Below are 23,326 nucleotides of genomic sequence, written 5' to 3' on the forward strand. Positions count from 1 at the left end.
CATTCAGATCAATATTGCAAATTAATTGTTTAAACACTGCTGGAAAAGCTGGCAGCACATTGTTTTTGTTTTTTGTTTTTGTTTTTGGCAATTTTAAGTGGAAATGAAGGCATTTGGAATCAATTCAAAGACTAATTGCTTTTGGGAGGAGTTCTCGTGAAGCTAGCTGTAATCAGTAACTAAAATATTTCTTTTTAACATATTGACTTATGTATTACTTTTCAAACACTCCTCTTGTTTAATTCTGCAAACAATTCAGAAACTCAGTAATCTGTTGAAAATCTCTGCCCTGTAGGATCTCTCCTTTTTTTAAATACAACAGCAAAAACAAGATGAATAATTTACCAATTTCTACTATGAATTCTACTAATGGGAAGACATGTCTTGCTAACAAAATGGAATAGGTAGCACTAAAACCCAGAAATTCAAATTAAGCAATTTAGTCCTGTATTTTTATTATTTAGCCTAGCACGAGTAAAGAGGCTTCCTAACAGAAAAGAAAAGGAAAGAAAACCCTGTAGGAGAAGCGGCATCCATCAACTGGCGCTTAATGAAATTGTATGACTCTTTAAATTCAAGCCCTCATTTTTACTAAGAATATCTAAAAAATTCAGAATTATTTATGTGCAAAAAGATATTCATGGCTTTGCTTTTCACCTAATAAATAGCAGAAAGCTAAAGCATTTTCTTATCTTAGAAATATGCCTATAATAGTATCTATGAAAAACTAATGCTCTGTGACAGAAAGAGCAGCACTTCTTTGTTTTATGTGAGAATGTTCCTGCTCAGAGACAAAGGGTTTTTCTGCTTCTTTCATTACAAATCCTTTTATTCTATATGGCTGTGGTTGGTTGGGCCTATTCATTCCATAACTTGCATCCTTACTGGGGAAAGGCATGTTACTTTCAATAGAGGTTTGTGCCACTGCTGCTTAATCCCCCGTCCTCTTCCAGCTTACCAACACTTAAATCAAGCTGTATCTATCTAGTGCTTATCACTTTCTTGTTCAGTCTTGCTTTTGGATGAACATACTAAATACACTAATAGCACACTGAGTATGTTGTATTTTAGGAATACATGGTAACATGTATATGTATAAAATGATATAATATCAAAAATTTGCTTCAAATAGTCCAATGGGCATTAGGGGGATCAGTGGGAAACTTGTCTTCTGATAATCTCAAATAAAGTCCTAGAGTTAAAATGGAAAAAGTTAAACTCAGTTACTTTGGAGACACTATAGGTTATTTGGCCTCCTTCCTCAAAGTCAATAAGATAAACAAAAGTGGTGAGTGACATCACTGAAGCATGTAGAAAGGAAACATGTGCCCAGGACAGCTATATAATTTGCAATGCAAAATGAAAATGTAGATACCTGTGTTCAAAATGTCAGAAAAAAGTGTAGTTAAAACTACTAAAATATAAAGTTTCTTTCTTTAAAATACTTTATTATTTATACAATGTAATATGGGTAAAAGTGATACATAAACTTACAAAATATTTTTGGTGTCATAATTTTATATAATGCAAAAATCATAATACTTTATTAATGTGATATTTTGATTATCACAATACTTTTCAGAATGGTTTTTCTTCAGATTCATTTATTCAGTTTTTATACTTCCAGAAACTGTATTTTTTACTCTTTAGCTTTTTTAAATAGGTTTTGTTTTTTCATAGCAGTTTTATGTTCACAGCAAAATTGAGTGGAAGGTTCAGTGACTTCCCATATGTGCTCTGCCCTCAAACATGCATAATTTCCCACATTATCAACAAAGGGGTTCAGAGTACAAGCACCAAAATATGGCAAGCTGGCATAAAGATCTTTTCAAACTGAAAATGATTAAGAAAAAGCACATACAGGATGAGCTCTTTGCCCTCCCCCTATTTGCCTGAAAATAGAACAAAAATTTCCCTCTGAAGGTGTTCCCCCTCCAACTACAATTTCTGTACCAGGAAAGGAATAACAAATTTATCACCGGAGATGACATGACTACAAAAGGAGTCTACACAAACAAGCTTTATGAAATAACACTTATCATCCATTAATTTCTTCCATAGATTTACTTTCCCACAGTTTGTCTCCCTTGGAAGCCTAAAACCTTTTCCTTTGTGTTGTCATTTCTCTACAAAGTTATTACTCTTTTGTTAAGATGAAATTTTACTCACCACTGAGTTTCTCCCACCTATATGTATGCTGCAGGTGTTAATAAACTCTTGTTTTTTTCTCTTGTTAATCTGTTTATTTATTTTTATTATCAGCCTAATTTGCAGGCCTCCAGGTGAGAACCTAGGAAGGTAGAGGAAAAAGATTTTTCCCTCCCTACATCAACATCCCTTACCAGGGTGTACATTTCTTGCAACTGATGGGCCTACATTCACACATCAATATCACCCAAAGTCCATAGTTTACAGTAGGGCTCACTCTTGCTGTTATAGATTCTATACATTTGAACAAATATATAATGGTATGTATCCATCATTCTAGTGTACAGAGTAGTCTCACTGCCCTTTAAATCCTCTGTGTCCCACCTATTCATCCCTTTCTCCCTCCAATTCTTGACAACCACTGATCTTTCTGTCTCCATAGATTTTTAGATTTTCCTTTTTCAGAATGTCATAAGGTTGGAATCACACAGTATGTGGCATTTTCAGATTGGCTTCTTTCACTTAGTAATATGGACTTAGCTTCCTCCATGTCTTTTCCTGGGTTGACAGCTTCTTTTTAGTGCTGAATAATATTCCATTGTCTGGATGCACCACGGTTTACTTATCCATTCAGCTACTGAAGGCCATCTAAGTGGCTTCCAAGCTTTGGCAATTGTGAATAAATCTGCTATAAACATCATTGCGCAGATTTTTGTGTGGACATAAGTTTTTAACTCCTTTGGGTAAATATCAAAGAGTACTACTGATGATTTACATAGTAAGAGAATGTTTACTTTTGTAAGAAATCACCAAATTGTCTTCCAAAATGGCTGTACCATTTTATATTCCCACCAACAATGAATGAGAGTTCCTGTTGGTCCACATCCTCACCAGCATTTTGTGGTATCAGTATTCTAGATTTTTGCCATTCTAATAGGCAAGTAGTGTTACTTCATTGTTTTGATTTCCATTTCGCTGATGACATATGATGTAGAGCATGTCTTCATACGCCTATTTGCTATCTGTATATCTTGTTTCATGAGATGTCTGTTAAAGTCTTTGACCCATTTTTTTTTTTGAGACACAGTCTCACTCCATCTCCTAGGCTGGAGTTCAGTGGCCCAATGGCTCACTGCAACCTCTGTTCCCTGGGCTCAAGTGATCCTCCCACCTCAGCCTCCTGGGTAGTTGGGACCCCAGTCATGAGCCACCATGCCTGGCTAATTTTGTGTGTGTTTTTTATAGAGATTGGGTTTTGCCATGTTGCCCAGGCTGATCTCGAACTCTTGGGCTCATGAGATCCACCCACCTTGGCCTCCCAGAGTGTTGGGATTATAGGCATGAGCCACCATACCTGGATCCTCTTTGGCCTACTTTTAAATGGTGTTGCTTGTTTTCTTATTGTTGAGATTTGAATGTTTTTGGTATATTTTGGATAAGAGTCCTCTGTCAGATATATATGTATTTTATAGAGACGAAGTCTTGCTATGTTACCCAGGCTGGTCTTGAACTCCTAGGCCTCCCAAAGTACTGGGATTACAGGAGTGATCCATCGTGCCTGGCCTGTCAGATGTATCTTTCGCAAAATATTTTCTTTCAGTTCTGCGGCTTGTCTTTTCATTCTCTTGACAGTGTCTTTCACAGAGCAGAAATGTTTAATTATAATGAAGTACAGCTTATCAAATGTTTTATTTCATGGATCATGCCTTTGGTATTATATCTAAAATATCATCATCAAATGCAGGGTCAGCTAGATTTTCTCCTATGTTATCTTCTAGGATTGTTATAGTTTTGCATTTTACATTTAGGTCTGTTTCATTTTGAGGTAATTTTTGTGAATGGTGTAATGTCTGTGTCTAGAACGATTTTTACATGTAGTTGTCCAGTTGTAGCACTATTTTTTGAAAGGGCTATCTTTTGTTTATGGTAATGCCTTTGTCTTTTTGTCAAAGATCAGTTGACTATATTTACTTAGGCCTGTTTCTGGACTCTTTTCCGCTCCATTTATCTATTTGTTTGTTCTTTTATCAATACCATACCACCTTGATTTCTGTAGCTTTATAGTAAGTCTTGAAGTTGAATAGTATCAGTCCTCCATCTTTGTTCTTCTTTTTCAATACTAGGTTGGGTATTTTGGAAGTTTTGCCTCTTCATATAAACTTTAGAATCAGTTTGTCAATATCCACAAAATTACTTGCTGAGATTTTAGTTGAGATTGCTGTGAATCTATAGATCAACTTGAGAAGAACTGACATCTTGACAATATTGGGTCATCTTACGCATGGACGTGGAATATCTTTCAATTTCTTTAGCTATTTAATTTCATCAGAGTTTTGCAGTTTTCTTCATTCCAAGTTTGTAAATCTTGTACTTATTTTGTTAGGTTTATACCTAAGTATTTTATTTTTGGGGGTGCTAAAGTAAATGGTATGGGGTTTTAATCTCAAATTCCATTTCATGGTTGGTATGCAGACTTTTGCATGTTAACCTTGTATCCTGCAATGTTACTATAATAGGTTATGAGTCCCAGGAGTTTTTTTTACTGACTTATTCAAATTTTCTACATAGACAGTCATGTCATCTATGCACAAAGGCAATTTAATTACTTTCTTCTCAAACTGAATATATTTTATTTCCTTTCTTTGTCTTATTGCATAAGTTAGGACTTCCAGTATGGTGTTGAAAAGCAGTGGTGAGAAGGGACATGCTTGTCTTTTTCCTGATGTTGGCAGAAAAGCTTCTAGTTTCTCATCAAGAGGATGTTAGCTGTAGGTTTTCATAGGTGTTCTTTATCAAGTTGAGGAAGTTCCCCTCATTAGTAGTTTGCTGAGAGTATTTATCACAAACAGGTATTGGATATTGTCAAATACTCTTTGTAAATCTATTGATATGATCATGTGATTTTGTTTTCAGGGTGTTGATGTGTCCCAGCCCTCAGTCCCATGGGGTGGGCTAGAGCCAGCTGGAGCTGGGTATCTCCCTTCCCCCAGATCAGTTAGTCTCTGATAAAATCTCCCAGAAGTTATGTGTTGGTTAAATAGTTTTTCCAGAGGGTAGACGTTGTTTTTTAAAAAAAAAACAAACCCAGAATGCTCTGGAGTATTTTTATTTTATTTTGTTTTATTTATTTTATTTTAAGTTTCAGGGTATATGCGCAGGATGTGTAGGTTTGTTACATAGGTAAAGATGTGCAGTGAGTGATTGTGCTACCCCACCTGGAAAACCACGCTTTTTCCACAGGTCTGTGTAACTCACAGATGAGGAGATCCCCTGGTGAGCCCACACCACAAGGGCCTTGGGTCCCAAGCACAAAGCTGTGCAGATTCTCAGTGGCTGCCCAGCTGAAGACTGCCTAAGACTCCAGAGTTCCCAGGGGGAAGGGTGGCCACCATCACTGTGGGTGCCTGCTGCCTAAGACGATGGAGCTCCCAGGGTCTGAGGCAGCAGCCATCACTGCAGCTCCAGTCTGCCATTTTTCCCTGCTGGTACTTGGGGGTCTCGGAGGTTTGGACCCAGGAGTAATTCTCCAAAGTGCAGCATAGTGGCTGTGGCAGATTGTGGCCAGACTGCTTCTTTAGGCTGGAACAAGACCCATCTCTCTTCATCAGTTGGGTCCACCCTGCTGGAATTTCAGCAACTCCAGCCAGAGGTTTATGGACAGAACTCTGATTTCCCTGACACAGAGCCCCTGGGAGTGGGGGCCGGCTGGCCAGTCTCTGTGGATCAGCAGACTTAGTCTTTTCCCCTCCTGGCTCTGAGGAATCCTGGCAGTCCGGACAAGTGGGATTTGGATTTACCCCAGTGCAGTGCACCCCGTCTGCCAAGGAGCAGCCAGAGTGCTTTGTTAAGTGGGTCCCTGATCCTGTGCCTCCTAACTGGGTGAGATCCCCCCACAACATTCCTTATACAGGAATGTTCCCACTGGCAACAAGTTGGTGCCCCTCTGGGACAGAGCTCTCACAGGAAGGAGCAGGCAGCCATCTTTGCTATTCTGGAGCCTCCCCTGGTGACATCTACAGGGGTGGGAGGGACCCAGGAAAATAGGGTCTGGGGTGAACCCCCAACAAACCACAATGGCCCTATGGAAGAGGGGTTTGATCATTAAAGGAAAAAACAAAAACAGTAAGCAACAACAACAACAACAGCATCAAGAAAAAGTTCCCACAAAACCCCACCCAAGGCCAGCAGACTCAAAGGTCAAAGCTAGATAAACTGAGGAAGAGGAGAAATAATCAATGAAAAAATGCTGAAAACTCAAAAAGCCAGAGTGCCTCTTCTCCTCTAAATGATCACAATACCTCACTAGCAACGGTGCAAGACTGGGACTGAAATGTATAAACTGTCAGAAGAAGGCTTCAGAAGGTGGGTAGTAACAAACTTCACTGAGCTAAAGGAGCATACTCTAACTCAATGCAAAGAAGCTAAGAACCATGATAAAACATTACAGGAGCTGTTAACCAGAATAACCAGCTTAGAGAGGGACACATATGACCTTATGGAGCTGAAAAACACAACATGAGAACTTCACAATGCAACCACAAGTCTCAATAGCCGAACCAAGCAGAGGAAAGAATTTCAGAGTTTGAAGACTATCTTGCTGAAATAAGACAGGCAGACAAGTTTATGGGATTATGTAAAAAGACTGAACCTATGACTGATTGGGGTACCTGAAAGAGATGGGGAGAATTAAACCCAATTGGAAAACACACTTCAAGGTATCATCCAGGAGAACTTCTCCAACCTAGCAAGTAAGTCCAAGTTTCAAATTCAGGAAGTCCAGAGAACCCCAGTAAGTTACTCCATGAGAAGATCAACCCTAAGACATATAATCATCAGATTCTCCGAGATCAAAATAAAGGAATAAATGTTCAGGGCAGCCAGAGAGAAAGGCCAGGTCATCTACAAAGGGAAGCCTATCAGAATAACAGCAGACCTCTCAGCAGAAATCCTACAAGCCAGAAGACATTGGGTGTCCATATTCAACATTCTTAAGGAAAATAATTTCCAACCCAGAATTTTATATCTTGCCAAACTAAGTTCATAAGTGAAGGAGAAGTAAAATCCATTTCATATAAGCAAATGCTGAGGGAATTTGTCACCACCAGGCCTGCCTTGCAAGAGTTCCTGAAGGAAGTACTAAATACGGAAAAGAAAAACCATTATCAGCCACTACAAAAACACACTGAAGTACACAGACCAATGATACTATGAACCAACTACATCAACAAGTCTGCAAAATAACCAGTTAATATCATGATGACAGCATCAAATTCACACATAACAGTATTAACCAAAAATATAAATGGGCTAAATGCCCCAATTAAAAGACACAGAATGGCAAGCTGGATAAAGAGTCAAGACTCATCTGTGTGCTGTACTCAAGAGACCCATCCCACATGCAAAGAAATACATAGGCTCAAAATAAGGAGATAGAGGAAAATCTACCAAGCAGATGGAAAGCAGAAAAATGCAGGAGTTGCTATCCTCATTTCTAAAAATAAATAGACTTTAAATTAACAAAGATAAAAAAAGACAGGCCAGGTGTTTTGGCTCATGCCTGTAATCCCAGCACTTTGGGAGGCTGAGGTGGGTGGATCATGGGGTCAGGAGATCAAGACCATTCTGGCTAATGTGGTGAAACCCCATCTCTACTAAAAATACAAAAAAATTAACCAGGCATGGTGGTGGGTGCCTGTAGTCCCAGCTACTTGGGAGGCTGAGGCAGAAGAATGTCGTGAACCTGGGAGGGGGAGCTTGCAGTGAGCCGAGATTGCACCATTGCACTCCAGCCTGGGCAATAGAGTGAGACTCCATCTCAAAAAAAAAAAAAAAAAAAGAAAAAAGACAAAGAAGTGCATTACATAATGGTAAAGGATTCAATTTAACAAGAAAAGCTAACTATACTAAATGTATATGGACCCAATACAGGAGTACCCAGATTCATAAAACAAGTTCTTAGAGGCCCACAAAGAGACTTATACTCCTACACGATAATAGTGGGAGACTTTAACACCCCACTCTCAATATTAGAGAGATCATTGATACAGAAAATTAACAAAGATATTCAGGTCTTGAACTCAGCTCTGGATCAGTGGACCTGATCAAGTGGACCTGATAGAGATCTTTAGAAGTCTCCATCCAAAAACAACAGAATATACATTTTCTTGGTGCCACATGGCACTTACTCTAAAATTGATCACATAATTGAAAATGAAACAGTCCTCATCAAATGCAAAAGTACTAAAATCATAATTAACAGTCTCTCAGACAACAGTACAATCAAATTAAAACTCAAGATTAAGAAATTCACTCAAAACTACATGACCACATGTAAACTGAACAAACTGCTTCTGAATGACTCCAGGGTAAACAATGAAATTAAGACAAAAATCAAGAAGTTCTTTGAAACCAGTGAGAACAAAGAGTCAGTGTACCAGAAACTGGGATGCAGCTGTGTTAAGAGGAAAATTTATAGCACTAAATGCCCACATCAACAGGCTAGAAAGATCTTAAATTGAAATCCTAACATCATAACTAAAAGAACTAGAAAACCAAGAGCAAACAAACACTAAAACTAGCAGAAGACAAGAAATAACCAAGATCAGAGAAGAACTGAAGGAGACAGAGACATGAAAAACCCTTCAAAAAGTCAACAAATCAAGGAGCTGTTTTTTTTTAAATTAATAAAATAGACCATTAGCTAAACTAATAAATGAGAAAAAAGAAAAATCAAATAAACACAATAAAAATGATAAAGGGGATGTCACCAGTGACCTCACAGAAATACTAACAACCATCAGAGAATACTATAGACACCTCTATGCACAACAACTAGAAAATCTAGTGGAAATGGATAAATTCCTGGATACATACACCCTGCCAAGACTGAACCAGGAAGAAGTTGAATCCCTGAATAGAATAATAAAAAGTTCTGAAATTTAGGCAGTAATAAATAGCTTACTAACAGAAAAAAGCTCAGGACCAGACAGATTTGCAGCTGAATTCTACCAGGTGCACAAAGAGGAGCTGGTACCATTTCTTCTGAAATGATTACAAACAATCGAAAATGAGAGATTCTTCCCTAACTCGTTTTATGAGGCCAGCATCATCCTGATACCAAAACCTGGCAGAGATACAACAAAAAAAGAAAACCAGGCCAATATCCCAGATGAACATTGTTGCAAAAATCCTCAATAAAATACTGGCAAACTGAGTCCAGCAGCAAATCAAAAAGGTTATTCACCAAGACCAACCTGGCTTCATCACCAGGATGCAAGGTTCATTCAACATATGCAAATCAATAAATGTAATTAATCACATAAACAGAACTAAAGACAGAAACCACATGATTATCTCAACAGACACAGGCAAAGCCTCCGATAAAATTCAATATCCATTCGTGTTAAAAACTCTCAATAAACTAGGTATTAATGAAACATATCTAAAAATAATAAGAGCCATTTATGACAAACCTACAGCCAATATCATACTGAATGCGCAAAGGCTGGACGCATTCCCCTTGAAAACTGGCACAAGACAAGAATGCCCTCTCCCTCTCTCACCACTCCTATTCAACATAGTATTGGCAGTTCTGGCAGGGCAATCAGACAAGAGATAGAAATAAAGGGTATTCAATTAGGAGAAGAGGAAGTCAAACTGTCTCTATTTGCAGATGACATGATCCTATATCTAGAAAACCCCATTGTCTCAGCCCAAAAGCTTCTTATGCTGGTAAACCACTTCAGCAAAGCCTGAGGATACAAAATCAATGTGCAAAAATCACAAGCATTCCTATACACCAACAACAGACAAGCAGAGAGCCAAATCATGAATGAACTCCAATTTACAATTGCTAAAAAGAGAATAAAATACCTAGGAATATAGCTAACAAGGAATGTGAAGGACCTCTTCTAGGAGAACTATAAACCACTGCTCAAGGAAATCAGAGAGGACAAAAACAAATGGAAAAACATTTCATGCTTATAGATAGGAAGAATCAATATTGTGAAATGACCATACTTCCCAAAGTAATTTATAGATTTAATGCTATTCCCATTAAAGTACAATTGACATTCTTCACTGAATTAGAAAAAACTATTTTAAAATTAATAAGGAACCAAAAAAGAGCCCAAATAGCCAAGACAATCCTAAGCCAAAAGAACAAAGCTGGAGGCATCATGTTACCTGACTTTAAATTATGCTACAAGGCTACAGTAACCAAAACAGCATGGTACTGATACAAATACCAGCACATAGCCCACTGGAATGGAATAGAGAACTCAGAAATAAGACCACACACCTACAACCATCTGATCTTTGACAAATCTGACAAAAACAAGCAATGGGTAAAGGATTCCCTATTTAACAACTGGTTCTTGGAGAACTGGCTAACCATATGCAGAGAATTGAAACTGGACCCCTTCCTCACACCTTATAAAAAAATGTAGATATAGTAAAAGCTTAAATGTAAAATTCAAAACCATAAAAACTCTAGAAGAAAATTTAGGCACCACCATTCAAACCATAGGCACAGGCAAAGATTTCATGAGGAAATGCCAAAAGCAATTGCAACAAAAGTAAAAATTAACAATTGAGATCTAATTAAGCTAAAGAGCTTCTGCACAGCAAAAGAAACTATCTTTGAAGTGAACAGGCAGCCTAAAAATTGGGAGAAAATTTTTGCAATCTATCCATCTGATAAAGGTCTAATATCCAGAATCTACAAGTAACTTAAACAACTTTACAAGAAAGAAAAACCCATTAAAAAGTAGGCAAAAGACATAAACAGACACTTCTCAAAAGAAAACATTTATGTAGCCAAAAAAACACATGAAAAAAAAGCACAACATCAGATACTGATTTGAGTAATAATAAAACTCCGGTCTCCCACACAGCTGGCTCTGAAAGAATTACTCTTTCTCTATTGCAATTCCTCTGCTTTGATGAATCAGCTCTGTCTATGCAGTGGGCAATGTGGACCCCTTGGGCAGTTACCAATTTGGGAGCTCATCTGGGATTGCCCTTGTGGCTACCTGCCCATGGTTCAGTGGCCCCCCTTCAGCAATGGATTCAGAAGCCAACCCAAGTGGCCACCTAGTTCTCTTTTACTGTTGGCTGACTCTGGTACTCTCTCTACTGGCAGGGCACTGCTGACCCAATGTGCGTGAATTTAATTGCAAAGGAGAAATAGTCATGAGGAGATGTCCTTTAACTGTACCCTATCACAGGGTGTCTGTCCGTAGCCCCACTGTGGGATGTCTGGATTGGTGGGTATCCTAGGCCCTGCCAATGCCTCCTCCTTTCTCCCAAATGGTTCTGTAGCCCTATGGTGGGGTGTTTGTAGTACCATTGTGGGGTGTCTGTTTGTAGCTCCACCATTGGGTATCTGTGTCTGTAGCCCCATTGCAGGGTGTCTGTTTGGCACCTGGGGAGCCTCAGTTGACTCTTTCTAACTAGTAGGAAGAGTCCTGGTTTGGGAGACTTCTCAATCAGGAAGATTTTGAGAAGGTTTCTTAGATGAAGAGTAGGAGGATAGTTTGCAAGGGATACTCTTGGAGTTCTTGGTTAGGGATCTGATTTGGAAGGCCTTCTGTCCATCTTGTCTTTGTGTGTGGGTTGTGTATGTAGAAGGGATCACAGAAGGGGTTGCTGATGGAAGTTCTGCAGGCCCAACTCAGAGAACCCTCCTTATTTGTGTGGTCACATTCAATGAGCCCTAAAGAAGGCTCAACAAGCCTATATTGGAGTGACTATCTGCTCTTCACCTTGCCCAGAGACCTCATTGTGAATTACTGTTTGGAGGTTGTCCCTCCCCACCTGGAGTGCATCAAAGACAACAGGGACCGATAGGAAAAGGTTTGAGCTTTGTCAGGTTGATATTGGTTTGAAGCTCACTTTTCAAGCCAGCCCAGCAGACTGTTCAGTTTCTAACTTTGCTGCAGGTCCCTGAAACCAATACCAGATGAAATTTCTCTGTCTTGTTTTGTGTCCTTAAGAGCTTAACATTGTGACCATGTGGGAATACTTTCTCTTGGTTTCTGCTATCTACAAGACAGGAATTTGGAGATTCATGTTATAGTTAGCTCTAAAAATTTTCTTGAGGAGTTAAAAACTTTTACAAGTTTGAAATTGGCTTCTCTAGGCTCCTTCTGGGAAGAGCAATAGAAACTGCTCAATGTTGTAACTCAGTAGCTAAGGTTTTTGCCTTTTGACAATGGCAGCCTGGGTTCTATTCTTGGCTTCTGGAATGATTCTTTCTGGTTTTTTTATTTATATAACTTTGCCATCTATTGAGGTTTTTTTTCCCCCCTCATAGATAGCTTCTGATTTTCTCTCTTGAATTTTCCTTTCTCTGAACTACCTTATGGAAATTCTGAATCCTTTAAAAAAAAAAAGAAACTGCTTACGATGTCTTTGAAGCACCTAGGAGGTTACCTTTGGTAAAGTTCAGAAGCTAGAAATATTGGCCACTTGGAATGGCTGAAGTTGGGTAATAAGAGATGTGAAAGGATTTCTTTTTTAAAGAGCGCTATGGTTAAAAGTCAGCTTAATTAAAAGTGGATAAACAAGCTATAGATGTATTTAAAAGGGCTTTATGTTTTTCTCTTCTTGGATCTTGTTTTTCTGGAAAAAAGTTTTTTTTTCTTCTCAGTGGACTGAATTATTTGTCTCCATTGTTTTTGTCTTGTCACTCTTAATGCACACATGAGAGACCCTAAGATAACTTCTGGTAGCCGGGGACTCCTTGGGAAAAACAGGAGGCGCTACAAGCCCCATTTTGGAAAAAAGCTCTGTTTTCCTCATGAAACCCCAGGAATTAAAAGTGGATCGATCCCTCTTAAAATAAAAGGCTCTGTTGTGTTTTGCCTTGTGTTATCTGATGGTTTTGAGTTTAGGGGTATCAGAAATTACTTCTCATTATGAAAGAGCTTGGTGTATTATAACTAGGTAGGAAATATACTTTAGGGGATGGCTAATAATAGTTATGGAGGGATAGTTGACTCTTTGCACACTTGGATCAGAGAAGCATGCTCTTGGTCACCTGGAGTATATGGAAACATCTCTGTCCCCCACTGAGAGATAAGACTTTCATGGGGGCTGGTCTAATTACAAAATGGGCTGATTGGCTTTGGGTTGCCTTGCAGTGAAATGCACAGTTGGTAAAAGCACTGAACTGTCTTCTCCTGTAGTATTTCCATCCTTTTGGGGATCCAGGATCCAGTATAAAAAGGTACTTTTAATTTTGGGGATCTGTCTTTGCCTTTAGCTGTGATTAGGCCCTAGAAATGCATGCTTTCCTGGCCCTGTTCCTTCAAGGGCTGCACCCTGAAGCCAGTAATCCACTTAAAAAACTGGCAAATAAAAAATCTTACAAGTGCTGAATCTTCTGTTTGTCTGCATTTATATGTGTTTCAAGTGTGTGTGATGTTTATATATAAAGGAGCTCTGATTAATTGGCTTAGAAAAATAAGAGCTTAAATGAAATATTTTGTCAGAAAAATAGAAACTTTATGCCTTCTTGTTCACATAACTTTAGTAATCTTTTGGAAACAAAGACAGTTTTAAAGATTATTGGTAAAATTAAATGTCTTCAAAATGTAGACATTTGGTCTAAATTAAGGTCAGATATCAGATCTGCTAAATGCTTTAAGGTCAAATTGTTTCCTTGACTTTTGAAAATCATTCAATTTACCCACTTTGGAGCATTACATTATAGATGAGGCCTGGGCCACGTGGAGAGCCATGTCCCTAGCTACGCTGAAAAGAGTCAGACCTTATCTTCACTTCTATCTGATGTCCCAGACTCCACCCCTAGTACATAATCAAAATCGCTTACTTATCAGGTTTTTCACTAAAAATAAAAGCTGCTAAGAGTTAATATTGTAACATGAAATTGAGATTACTGGAGAAATAGTTTACATACAAGCTGTGTAGGGAATGTGTTTTTGGTAAAAGATTATAAGAAGGCATAGGAGTATGGCTTTTGTTAAAGGGAATGTAATTTTGTCTAGTTTAGGGTCTTTAAAGATTGTCTTAACGTAAAAGAGTAATGAGGCGAAACTGAAGCTTTAAGCAAAGTGAAAAGGGTTTGTAAAGGGTTAATCTTATAAAAAATTATTTGGGTATAAACAAGGTGGCTAAGATTTAAAAGAAATTATTTAGATTTTTTTCTGTAGTTTAAAAACCTAAAAATCATACCGATGTGGGGCCAGAATCTGAGCCCATGTGTCGGAATAACAGTGTTTTCTCAGAAAATTGATCTGCTTTTTGATGGAACATTGTAAGGGGTTTTAAAAAGTTTATGAAAATCTTACCTTATGGTCAAGGTATAGATAGAGATATAAAATTTTATTTTAAAAAACTAGCTTTAACATTGAAGATGCACTAATGCAAACATGACATTTGGCTTTCTTTTTGAAGATGATTTTTATGTAATGTTAAAAGATAATGAAAGGGTTTTGTTTTCTACTTTGGGTGAATAGCAGGAAAAAAATGGAGGACAGAGAAGAGACAAATTGAGTTACCCTCTTGCTGTCTTTATTGGGTCTTGTTTGGAAAGCTAAGTCTCCTATCAGTGTAAAGGTTTTCTTTTAAGATTTTGGAGTTATCACTTTGGCCAAATGAATGACGTGGTGACCTGGGATTCTATTTTATGATATCCAGTGTTTTAAACCTTTGATATCTGACAAACTTTCCAAAATCAAATTATAAATTATGTTTCTTTCTAGCCTAATATTTTAGATATTAGGTCCTCTAAAGTCCAAAAATGACATTTGGCTTATTTGGTTCAAAAATCATACAGGAAGCATTGTCAAATATGACATAATGTTTGGCTTTCTTTGGTCTACATTTGTGTAAACATGTTATTGGTATTTGTTCTGAATATGTAAAACTCTTATAATTCTAATATGACTTAGTATATGCTATCAATAATAATTATAATTATTATGTTAACAGACTGTGTGTCACAGAGGTGACAAATTTCCTTATCAATCATATCTTTAACTGTGGCTTCCCTAAAATGTTTTGTCATCCATAGACAATTGTGGTCTTACTTTGGTCCTCTTTAAAAGATGGTTTTATAATCAGCTATAAAATTTAACAGGTGCTCTTAAATGCAGGATTCTGATTCATAACGCTGGAGATTGTGACAGTAGAGTAGAGAAAAATCTTTCAAATAGAAGAGTGAATGGTGTTTGGTTTACTTTGGACTATATTTGTATAAATATGTTATTAGTATGTGTTCCAAAATTATGGGAAACTTCTATAATGTTGATATAATATAGTGTACATTATTAATAATTATAATTGTTATGTAAAATTGTTACATGCCACTGAAGTAAACAAAATTTCTAGTCAATTGTAGCTTTAATAGTGGCTATAGACTTTTGTCATCCACAGATATTTTGTCTTGCTTTCAAAAGGCAGTTTATAATCAGATATAGGACTCTAAGTGTAGGTCTCAGATAACTTTAAAAATTGTGCTATTGGATTGGAGGAAAAATCCCAAAATTCTAAGACTCTCATGGAGAGCTAATGTGTTAAACATGGCTAAACCTTTTGTTTTCAGAGTCAAGAGAACTTATTTCTTTAGAGCTATTTGCAACTTTTAACAAGTGAGTAAAATATATTCCTGTGAACAAAATTTGGAGGATATTGTTCCTCTCTACTAGATTTTTCCAGAATTTGGAAACTATTTGTGAATAGTCTCAATTTATGGCAGTACAGTTAATTGCATAAGTGCAATAAGAATCTGTTTTCTTTTGTAACAGGACACAATTGGAGAACTTGGTTATTTTACCAGGGCTTTGACTGGAAAGAAATGCTTCCTTTAAAGAATCAAAGTTGACTTATAGAGCCAATTAATTCCACTGGGGGATCTGGCTTCATACCTTGTCCACACAGAGTCCCTGTACAAGGTTCTCAACCTGTGGTAAGTAAAGAATGCCATTTTCTAACAGGCCCAGGAACCCCGAGTTATCTTGGGACCTCAAGAGGAGAGGAATTTGTCCAACTCATTGGTATTTGAAGGTACAAACCCATGGCTGGGCTCGGCTTTTAAAAAATCTTACCTGAGATTCTTCATCGAACAGAGTTCCATCAAGCCAAATAAAAAGGCCTAAGTGAAAAGTAATTATTCTTGCTGTACTTTATGCAAATAACCAGGCCAAGTACAGTAAGACTAAAGTTTGTTTTGTAAACAAATCAGTTCTATCATGATTTGTTTTTAATAAAAATGGGGACTGGAGAGAGAGAAATTGTGCTTCAGAAGAAAAACTATAGTACACTGTTGTTAGCCATTCTTGAGGGTTTTTTTTTTTCTGCAGTTTAGACTAAATTCTAAATTCTTCATGGGTTAGAGGTCCCCAAACTAATGCTTTCAAATCTTTGCTTTTAAAATTGGGAATTGTACTCCTCATTATTTACCTTGTAGTAGGCTGTTCACTTAAAAACTGTGGTAAAACTATAGTTGAGAGTACTGATGTTTTTGCCATGCAAGCCTTGAAAGCCCAGCCAGGCCTGCATGAGTACACCCAGACAGTTGCAAAGCAGTTCTACTCTTCTCACCTTGGGGTTCACTCCCATTCCCACTATGTCCCCTGTCAGCAGGAAGAAGCCAGAACAATCAGGCCTTTTCCCATCTTCATAGTCTACACCTTAAGATTGAGGTGTTATAAAACCCAAAGGGAGGGACTGAAACTGCCTTTGCAAAATTGTGACTAAGACAGTGAAAAAGATCTAACTTAACTGACCCCATTTTGCTTCTAACCTCCAAGCTGTCCTTGTTCGTTCCTGGGTGTAGACTGAACTAACTTTGGGAGAAACTTAGTTTATATTTTATAGTTTAAACAAAGATGCCCTTTCCCAAAGCAGATCTCCATCTTGCCTGGGGATTAGATTGCCTTTGTAGGACTAACATTAGCCACAAGATTAGAAATTATGGTTTAGCAGTCATGCAGCTGGAGGCCTCAAGATTCTGACTCTCCCTAAACTGCTCCTAAGATCAGTGCCTGAGATATTTTGCAGACCCTGAACTTGATGGATCAGCTGACCCCACCCAGACCAATAAAGTGGCTCATCTGATCTGGTGGCCCCCACCCAGGAACTGACTGAGCGCAAGAAGACAGCTCCAACTCCCTATGATTTCATCTCTGACCAATCAGCACTCCTGGATCACTGGCTTCCCCCAACCCACCAAGTTATCCTTAAAAACTCTTCTCCCTGAATGTTCAGGGAGACTGATTTGTATAATAATAAAACTGGTCTCCCCCCCCACACAAACACAAAGTGCAATATCACTGATCAATCAATGTAGAAGAGAAAGTAGCATTTCCTCAAAGACCTAGAACCGGAAATACCATTTGACCAGGCAATTTCATTACTGGGTATATACGCAAAGGAAAATAAATCATTCTATTATAAAGATACATGCATGTGTATGTTCACTGCAGCACTGTTTACAATAGCAAAGACATGGAATCAACCCAAATGCCTATCAATGGTAGACTGGATAAAGAAAACGTGGTACATATACATCATGGGAGAGTATGTAGCCATAAAAAGGAAGGAGATCATGTCCTTTGTAGAGACATGGATGGATCTGGAAGCTGTTATCCTCAGCAAACTAATATAGGAACAGAAAACCCAACACTGAATGTTCTCATTTATAGGTGGGAACTGAATGATAAGAACACATGGACCCATTGGGGGAATAACAGACACTGGGGCCTGTCAAGGGGTACAGGGGAGGGAGAACATCAGAAAAGATAGCTAATGTATGCTAGGCTTATACCTAAGTGATGGGTTGACAGGTGCAGCAAACCACCATGGCACATGTTTACCTATGTAACAAACCTGCATATCCTCCACATGTAACCTGGAACTTAAAATAAAATAAGAACAAAGACATTTTCCAGTCCCTCACTCCCTATGATCCCCTTAAAGACACTTGCCCAGAACTCCTTGACACAACAAATTTGAGGCTTGAGAATTCCTATTATTACTTTTTTCAGTAGTCATGTAATTATTAAAAACTCTTCCTCCACAGCAAACCCCACTGTCCACTGTTTTAGTGTATTGGTCTGTTACTGCACAGCAGGCATACAAACCTGGCAGTCCTGTAACAATAGGATTAAGAAAGTTGAAATGTTTTGACACACAGGTCATAAGTTGCTAATCTCAGCCCCTAGAGCCCCTTGCTGGTCACCAGGGAAATTACTGACTTTGGGACGAGGTGTGAAAAGTGGCTGGACCTTAAATGTCAGTAGCACAGAGAGTCATGTGCCTGCTGTGAGCTGAAAGATGAAGAGTCAAGATCCCTCAAATCCAGGGATCCACTAGAGTACCTGAGAATCTGCTGCTAGTTCCATTCCAAGATGCCCAAATAGGAACAGCTCCGGTCTGTAGCTCCCAGTGTGATCAACGCAAAAGATGTGTGATTTCTGCATTTCCAACTGAGGTATCTGGTTCATCTCATTGGGACTGGTTGGACAGTGGGTGCAGCCCAAGGAGGCCAAGTCGAAGCAGGGCGGGGCGTTGCCTCATCCAGGAAGTGCAAGGGGTCAAGGGATTTCCCTTTCCTAGCCAAGGGAAGATGTGACAGACTGTACCTGGAAAATCAGTACACTCCCACCCAAGTACTGTGCTTTTCCCATGGTCTTAGCAACCGGCAGACCAGGAGATTCTCTCCCGTACCTGGCTTGGTGGGTCCCACGCCCACGGAGCCTTGCTTGCTGCTAGCGCAGCAGTCTGCAACTGTGACCTGTGAGGCTGCAGCCTGGCGGGGAGAGGGGCATCCACCATTGCTGAGGCTTGAGTAGGTAAACAAAGTGGCTGGGAAGCTCAAACTCGGCAGAGCCCACTGCAGCTCAGCAAGGCCTACTGCCTTGATAGACTCCACCTCTGGGGGCAGGGCATAGCTGAACAAAAGGCAGCAGAAACTTCTGCAGACTTAAACGTCTCTGTCTGACAGCTCCGAAGAGAGCAGTGGTTCTCCCAGCATGTCGTTTGAGCTCTGAGAACAAACAGACTTTCTCCTCAAGTGGGTCCCTGACCCCTGTGTAGCCAAACTGGGAGACCCCTCCCAGTAGGGGCAGACAGACACCTCATACAGGAGGGTGCCCCTCTGGGCACCTTCCTTCCAGAGGAAGGATCAGGCAGCAATATTTGCTGTTCTGCAATATTTGCTGTTCCGCAGCCTTTGCTGGTGATACCCAGGAAAACAGGTCTGGAGTGCACCTCCAGCAAACTCCAACAGACCTGCAGCTGAGGGACCTGACTGTTAGAAGGAAAACTAACAAACAGAAAGGAATAGCATCACCATCAACAAAAACAACATCCACACCAAAACCTCATCAGTAGGTCACCAACATCAAAGACCAAAGGTAGATAAAACAACAAAGATGGAGAGAAACCAGAGCAGAAAAGCTGAAAATTCTCAAAACCAGAATGCCTCTTCTCCTCCAAAGGATTGCAGCTCCTTGCCAGCAACGGAACAAAGCTGGATGCAGAATGACTTTGACAAGTTGACAGAAGTAGGCTTCAGAAGGTCGGTAATAACAAATTTCTCTGAGCTAAAGGAGCATGTTCTAACCCATTGCAAGGAAGCTAAAAACCTTGAAAAAAGGTTAGACAAATGGCTAACTAGGATAAACAGTGTAGAGAAGACCTTAAATGACCTGATGAAGCTGAAAACCATGGCACGAGAACATAACGCATGCACAAGCTTCAATAGCTGATTAAATCAAGTGGAAGAAAGGGTATCAGTGATTGAAGATCAAATTAATGAAATAAAGTGAGAAGATAAGATTAGAGAAAAAAAGAGTAAGAAGAAATGAACAAAGCCTCCAAGAAATATGGGACTATGTGAGAAGACCAAATCTATGTTTGATTGGTATACCTGAAAGTGATGGGGAGAATGGAACCAAGTTGGAAAACACGTGCATCCCTTTGTTCATATAAATAGGATTTCTGACATAAGACTTTTGTTTTAGATAGGATTTCTGTCATAGAATCATAAGGCTTTTGTTTAAGAATTGCTTAAGCTGTTTTTTCGATTCTGAATTCCAGTAAAACAGATAATGCCAACCATTTTGAAGATGCCCACAGTGGAACGGAATCAGCATGAGAATACAACTTTATCTCCCTTCACCTTGCATTATTTGACCAATCTTCACATTTTAGCCTACTCCAAAACCCTTGAAAACTCTAGCCACAGACACCTTGGGGAGATAGATTTGAGGCTTGCTCCCATCTTCTCTTGAGGCAGCCTTATACTTAAACTTCTTTCTCTGTTGCAACCTGGTATTGACTTGCTGTGTGCATATGGCAATGGACCTATTATGGTTGCAGTATCAGTTTTTCATTCCTTTTGGTGGCTGGGTAGTGTTTTGTTGGATGTATATACCACAATATATTTCTTCATTCCTCTTCTAATGTACATCTGTGATGTTTCCACCTTTGGGCTGTTGTGAATAGTGTTGCTATGAATATACATGTACATGTATTTGACCAGCTATTGTTTCTTTTGAGTAGATACCTAGGAGTGAATTTATTGGGTCATATAGCAATTTCATGTTTAAATTTTAGAGTAACTGTCAAATTATTTTTCACGGCAGCTTATATGCATGATACTTTTATGAAAGAAAAATAAAACCTTGGAACCCTAAACTCACTATATCATAAGGGAAAGTTAAACTTGGAAACTGAATCACATACAAAAATCTGCCTTTCTTTTTCTTCCTAAACAGATATCTCTCCAGGTGGCCCCCATCACCCTGACAATGTAAATTAACAGCTTATCATCATAAGTATAAGACAAGAGACTAGAAATCATCCCACTGCCCACCCAGAGATGAATGCATATTTAACTTCTTCTTCTACAGTATGTTTACTTTAGCTTATGTAAAGTGCAGATTTACTGAGTGTGAAACAAATACATAATTGACTGTCCCTTTATGCCAATATATACAAAAGAGCTCTAATTAATTGGTTTAAAGAAAAAAGTGCATAAGTCAGATATTTTGTCAGAGAAATAGAAATTTTAACTCAAATGCCTTTTAGTTCACATAACTTTAATAATCTTTGGTGAGGACAGTTCTAAAGTTGTTGGTAAAATAAAATAGAAACGTCTTTAAAAATTTCATTTAAGCATCTGTCTGGCCTGAATTAGTCAAGCAGTCAGATACTATCTTTACTAGATGTTTTAAGATATTAATGCTGCTTCTGGAATACTTTTAATACTTGTTTAACTTTTGTATAAACTAATGTCTTTAGATATGAGCCTTTGTTTGGCCAGGGCCCAGGCATTACCTTTTGACCTGGACTATGCATTTGGTACATAATTAAAATTGCTAATCTCATAGCTTTTTCACTAAAAATATGGTCACCAAGAGTTAACATAACAATTAATCAATGTAATTAAAACTACTAGATACATACAAACAGTATAAGAAAAGTAAGATGTATTTTCAATAAAAAGTTAAAAAGATGTGATACTGTGATTTTCATCAAAGAGAAAGCAATTTTATCTAGAGGTTTTTAAGGATTTTTAAAAATTAAGGGATAATAGAACAAAACTGAAGATTTAAGCATGTTTTAAAATTGATTGTGGGAGATAAGTCTTGTAAAAGGAATTCTAAATGTGATCAAGTTGGCTAAACTTTGAAGTGTATTATTTAGTTTTTCTATAAATTAAACATTAAAATAAAAAGCACACTGAGGCAGGGCCAAAATCTGGGCCTCCATGTTGAAATAACAGGGATTTTTTTCAGCATTGATCTACTCGTTAATGGAAAGTTATAAAAGATTTATGGAAATCTTACCTTATGATCAAACTGATTAAAACTTGATAGATTTATTTATAAGATTTTACTAAAATTACCTTTAGCATACACTAATGGAAAGGTATAATTTGTTTTCCTCTTTGAACAATATTTTTGTGTAATATTAACAGATAGTGGGAGATTTTAATTTGTCCTTTGAATAAACCACCAAAAAAAAGAAAGGGAGAGAGAAAGATAGATTCAGTTGGCCTATGCTGTCTTTATTAGGACTTATTGTTTGGGAAAGCAAGTATCTTCACTATTAAAGAGTAAAAGTTTTTATTTTTTCAAAATCTTTGAATTGTCATTTTGGCTAAATGAATGAATGGTTTTATAGTAACCTTTGATGCTATTTCATGATATCAACTGTTTAAAACCTTTGATATTTAACAAATATTCCAAAATTAAAGTCTAAATTCAGTCTTTTGACCTTAAACTGACTTTTTATAAGTCCAAGAGAGACATATTTGGCTTATTTAATGTGTTAAAAGCATACAGGAAACACTATCAAGTATAAAATGGTGTTTAACTTTTTTGAGATAAATTGACATAAATGTGTTACTGAGTATGTGTTTCAAATTTCTATAATTCTGAAATGTCTTCAGAAATGTTATCGGTAATAATTATCATTATGATGTTACACTATTATATGCCATAACAAATGTCCTTATCATTGTGTCTTTAACTGTGACTATTCTAAGACTTTTGTCATCCACAATTATTGTTTTACTTTGATCCTTTTCAAAACGGGAGTTTCTAATCAGCTATAGGACTCTTATGAGTGCTCTGAAAGGCAGGTTTCTAATAACTTTGGAGATTGTGCCATTGAAATAGAAAAATTTCCAGGACTGTAATTAAAAAGCTGATGTGTTCATAAGGATTGCTAACTGAATATCAAGTGGAATGAGTTAGTTACATGGGACTGAACTAATAGAGGACTGAAATAATTTTTATATTTTTGCAACATTGCTGATTCATTTTGTTTTGTTTTTCAGAGTGAAGAAAACTTTTTTGAGCTATTTATAGCTTTTAACAATTGAGTAAAAGTATTCTCTTGTGAGCAAAATTTGAAGCATATTTCTTTCTCTCAACATAATTTCTCCAGAATTTGGAAACTATTTGTGAGTATTCTTAATTTAGGACAAAACAGTTAATTGCATAAGTTCAACAAAATTCTACTTTCTTTTACAACAGGGTGCAATTTTAGACACTGGTATTTTACAAAGGCTTTGACTGAATGGCATATTTTCAGGTATGACCAGACTGCTTTGAGAAATTGAAGGTGACTTACAGGTGAAAGCTTCTTAGGAAAACCAGCCTCATACCTTACCTATGCAGTTTCTGACAGTGTTCTT

The sequence above is a fragment of the Pan troglodytes genome, chromosome 10, assembly GCF_028858775.2.
Source record: "Pan troglodytes isolate AG18354 chromosome 10, NHGRI_mPanTro3-v2.0_pri, whole genome shotgun sequence".
Classification (NCBI taxonomy): domain Eukaryota; kingdom Metazoa; phylum Chordata; class Mammalia; order Primates; family Hominidae; genus Pan; species Pan troglodytes.